This window comes from Aplysia californica, unplaced genomic scaffold, assembly GCF_000002075.1.
Source record: "Aplysia californica isolate F4 #8 unplaced genomic scaffold, AplCal3.0 scaffold00319, whole genome shotgun sequence".
Taxonomy (NCBI): Eukaryota; Metazoa; Mollusca; class Gastropoda; order Aplysiida; family Aplysiidae; genus Aplysia; species Aplysia californica.
Window position 1 is genome coordinate 654,100 of NW_004797589.1, and position 5,477 is coordinate 659,576.

The window sequence follows — 5,477 nt, forward strand, 5'->3', positions numbered from 1 at the left end:
CGAGAGACAGACAGACAGACAGACAGACAGACAGACAGACAGACAGACAGACAGACAGAGAGCGGATGTTTATCATCAGACATTGTGGAATAAACGCAGCTTTTATGAAATTAGTGTACGCTGCTTTAGCCAGTAATTACAGGTATTATATCCGTCTCATTCCATGTGGTTCTTTGTATGAGCGTGATAATGTCCATGGCTCTTGTTCTTTTCTTCTCAGATGGTCTCCATCGTCCCTTTCACTGTTGACATGGAGCATGGCCCTGGGCACAACGGAGAGGTTTGGTGGGCGTGGCGTGTGTGCTACGGACAAACGATTCTGCCATCCTTCAGCCAGGCTGATAAACCTTAAAACTTTCTCTCAAATGTTGTTACTGCTCATTTGTACGTCCAATCCCCCCACTCCCCCCAAGAACTTTCACTCCAAAAATGATTCTATTTTCACATTCATACATAAGTGATACAGTGTTGATTGAAATTTTTCATTTGAACATGGATTATATTTATGATTTGAAAATCTGATATATTTATCTGCACAGTAATAGCTTTTTTTTCAAATGTTCAAAACAACTCGAAGTTTATATCTGGAGAATGCGAGTAGATCTAGCAGGATGTTCAAAGTGCTCTCCACACATTTTTAACAACAAGGTAATGCTAGTTTGTTCTGTTAGTTCAATGAAGTATGGACATGTACTTAAAGGCCGTTAGTATCTGTAACAAATGAGACCCCAGCAACGTCAATAACAATTAAAACTTAAACAATTCCACATTTGTCAATTTTATATCAGTTAATCATCAGATACATCTGAAAACTAAAGGATAAGCCGGCCACACTGGCATAGAAAGTTTACAAACTTTAATCGCAGAGCAGGAGTTTCAGGTTCCAATCCAAGTTGGGTGGAAAGTTGTTACCGGAATGTTTCTTACATCCTTTGTGTGTATGGGGGTGGGGGGATGGTTGTTGTTATGGTTGCTTTTGTTGTTGGTAAGTGTTTTACGGCGCTAGCTACTGCATAAGGTCATATGAATGTTCAGGACACATTAAACATTTTCCGTTTGGTAGGAATTAGTTTAGAATTTTGGCGGCCCTGTGTTCTGACGAAAGACATCATAAAAGCTCCGCCAAAATGGCCTATAATGTGCTCGGTAGGGAGCTAAACTACAAAAATAACAGGACCGTGATTCTTTAAAAACTTATCGTATCATCGTCAACAAATTGCCAAAATCTGATGGGACCGATATAGCCTGTTTCAAAACGACTGATCACCGAAAGGGAGAGAAATCACTCACAATTTTCTCCCAAATAGGTCGTCTGGATTTTCGGCGTCGTTTTCAAAACACGTTACAGTGAGAATACTGGCAAACATAATATGGTGGGCGAACATTAACACATCGTGTACCCGAACTCTCTTATACTCACCTCCTTTCCGTGGCTTTCAGTGCTCAAGGACTCACAGGACCTCGTATTTTCTTCCAAAACTCGGGGAATACCATGAGTGGTTTGTTTTATGTTGGGACGGGAACTATAAATATTTACGTGTTTCGTTTCACTCTGGAATACGATGTTGTACGGACCGTGCGATATTCCCGTTGACACCTTCAAGAGCGTATCTGTTTACCCTCAAGAAATGAAGGCCTCTCCAGGCAAGGCCAACCTCGGGGCAACTGTCGCCGTCCAAACAGAGGGATCCTTGTCCTATCTGCCTGAAGCATTAGCTATTGTCGGAACTCACAAACGTTATAGGCCAAATTGTAGTAGCAGTAATTAAATCTTAAATGTCGTGTGTGGGGGGAGTGTTTACTGCTCTGGAAGAGTCTTGGAAACGTTTGCGTGAAATTTTGACAAGTGCGGAAATTATCTCAATAATGTTTGCGAGTTTAATGTATCAGTTTGGCGTGAGTGAAGAAAATTCTGGTATGAGAAAAGGGATAAATTGGTGGGTACATATATCTTGAACACGCAATCCATCATAAACTAATTTTTCATTAGCCCTCAAGTTTCATTGGCCCTCGAGAATATTTGTCCCCCCCCCCTCCCCGTTCAATGATCACTTCGATCTAGTCCAAGGAGGCATCGGAAAGAGGTATAAAAATCATCAATGTTACAGATTGCGACCCTAGAATTACAAAGTTCTATCTGCTCAGTACCTAGTGTTGAGAAATTTGACGTCAAATATTTTGAGTTTCACAACATGAAAAGCTTTTTCCAATGTAAATCTTTGAATATCTTGATAACGACTCCGAACAATCTTACGATTTTGATAGAGCAGATAGAACATCTGGTTTCTGACCTCATGGCCTTAGTGACTCAAAACGGCCAAAAATGACAGAACGAACTGTGTCATTCTAATTAGGTAGCCATGTGTCACTCTCCTACGTCATGAAATACATAGCAGATCGTAGTGGTGCGTCGATGTGCACGGGGGAGGGCGTGTAAACTTTCCAACCTGATGTGAAAAGTAAAACTAATTTCATTTTGGGGAGTATTTATCCGTACTGTGAACTTTCTGAAGAAATAAATCAACAATACAATTCTATATTACGAATGCAATTATTTCTCAGAGCGCCTCGAAAATAGTATGTTCTTGTGTATACTGCTCTAGAAAAATTAAACAACTGGAAGAAAATTGTCCCCACTTTGTCATTAATTTTTTAGGAGCAAAGTTACGGTCAGCCTCAGATGCAACAAAAGCAAAGAGCCCCAAGAATAAAATTAAGATTATTACTTTTGGTGAGAGAAGTTTGTCATTTTTTGGCCCTGGAATTGGGAACTCCATGCCCCAGAACCTCAGAGAAACAACAAATCCTTATACGTTTAAGCGATTTCCCAGGACTCATTTATTGTTTAAGTCTTAGTTGCAGTGTACTTGTTGATGCGGATACGTCTTGTTTTCACCGTTGTCCTTACGTGTATATAATTAATGTATGGTCGAGAAATTTCTTCCTTATGCGGTTGAACTGGTTTTCTCGTTAATGTGAAATTGTTTATCTCTGTTATTGAAGAGTATTGCACTCAGTGATCATGTCATCAATGTAAAGCTCACGGAGCTTATACTCATATGGGATAGATCGCTATATAAATGCAATCTGTTAAAATAATATAATAATAATAATAATAATAATAATAATAATAATAATAATAATAATAATAATAATAATAATAATAATAATAATAATAATAATAATAAAGGTGACATGAAGATCAAATTGGGACTTTGGACAAATCTCTGGAAACACAGAAAATTGAACAGCAAATAAGTTGTGTGGCAAATATTGTTTTGCCTTAATTTAACGCCAAGAGGTGACCTTAACACAAAAACCTTTTTACTTTCCATATACATGAAAAAACAACATATTTTCTCACTACTAGAGGTAATTCACGTTTCTGTATAAGTATATCGATAATTTCCTGAAATATGTACTTCTCATTCCCGACAGCTGTAGAATAGATTTTTAACCCCTATCATTCCAGAGTTTTTGTGTCTTTTGTTTTATTTCTTTTCTTTTTTACAAAGGAAAACAGTCTCAACACATGTCCTGGCTCAGAGAGATCTTTGGGGCCACCATGCCAGTTGTCAATCGCTCACCACACGACAAGTGTTTATTCTCACAACACAGCGCCCTCTCGACCGGCCTGTGATGCCATCAAATACCTGTGTGTGAAGTGCTGGCTTCCTCGAGGAGAATCTTCATATATACCTCCATCTGAACAACTTTGAAAGCTTGAGCCACTGAGAGCATGCGTCTCATTACGGTGGGCGGGGCTAGGACAGAGACAGAGGTTTGGAGAAATACAGAGCTGATGGGCTTGGGGATCAAGCTATAGAAATATAACTCGATTATGGGGGAATGAAACCACACGTGAATAAATAAGGAACACCCGGTTGTGTTGTTGTAACCTGTCCAGAGGCTTTGGGGAACTTGCGGGGAAAACACTTGTTACCTGAAACAGATTCTTCGCTCATGATTAATAATAGCCCTACATTTCATATCGGCAGGTAGATTCGCCTTGTAATGCGTTACGATAATGCAAAAACATCTGGTGTTGAGAGGTGAAAAGATTAGAAGCGTGCTCTATGGATGGTTGTTTTTGCGAGCTTCGTTTTTGTTCCAGTTTTTTTTTTAAGTATGATTGGAGAAACAGAGAAATCAATGCAATTGATAAATCTTTTCTAATAAACATTATGTTTATGTTTTTTTTAGGATCTTTGTGTTCTCCTTGTTTTGTGGAAAGATATACCCCTTTGAAATAATGATATTTTTAGAATGTTGATGTTGGGTCTATGAAAAAACGCTTATGACTTGGGTTTCCTTTATGATGTTTACATTTGCCTCAAATTGTCATTCTTATATACTGGTACTGGATAACCGAGTCAATTTATTTCACTTAAGCAGACTCTAGACAGCAAGTGAGGTACAACATCGGAACATTGTTTTTCATAATTTAAGACAACCATATGTCCTGTTTCGAAATTTGGCAGTTTGAGAGGCCAATTTTTTTCTGGCAGGTGGTACGCAAAAATATTGTGTCATTATTAGCTAGAGGCTATCGGACACGTTGATCATCAAGAAATAAGGGACCTTCACATGGTATTTTGTTGACAAAAACTTGCTTGGTAGAAATTGTCATTGTCACCGGAATTAAAACAGGTGATTTCCCCAACAGTTTTCCCACTCCTCCCCCTCCCCAGCCCTAAAGCCTGTCAAAGAATCCTCTTCAATCTCTATCCCTTGTAACATAACCTATCGTGCGTAATTCCCTATAGCTCAAAGAGGTAAGATGAGAGAATCTAAATGAGGAAATCGTCGTCTCCCACGCCATATTGACTAGGTTTGGCGAACCGCCCAGCCAAATGAACGTCGACGTGATAATGGCTTTGTCCCAGGCCTTTGTTCAGCAGTTTTGTGCAATACGTTCTATTGGTATAACACTCAGCTTGAAATTCTCCAACACTGAAACTTCTTTTCAAAAAGAACTTTTTTTTTGGTCGTCGTCTTCCTTCGTTGTGTTCATGATACCGTGTAATTTCAATTACAACACTTTCGCGGCGAAATCAGGTCAGCCGTAATGATTTGGGACCTATTTTTTTCTCACGGTCAACTCGAAGATGATACGAATGCTTGAATGAAAGCATATGGAATGACCTACAATTCATACGGTGGCTTGCTTTTGAGTCGAACAATGGTCTGGTGTTTGCTCAGACCTGGGTTTTATTTAATTACAGCGGGTGGGAGATGGAAGAAAAGCGTACACAAAGCAAAACATGAAACATAGAAAGAGGGAGGAAAACAAAAAACCTACATACATCCACACTTGATGGAGAAACTGTGTCAGATTGGACGTAAGGGGCAAACTCATTGTGTAGGTCAGGTTCGGATGTCATTGTTACTGTACGATTTGCAGAAATGCTTTTCGATAACAATAATAACAATAATAATAATAAAAATGATACATATTATTATTATTATTATCATTA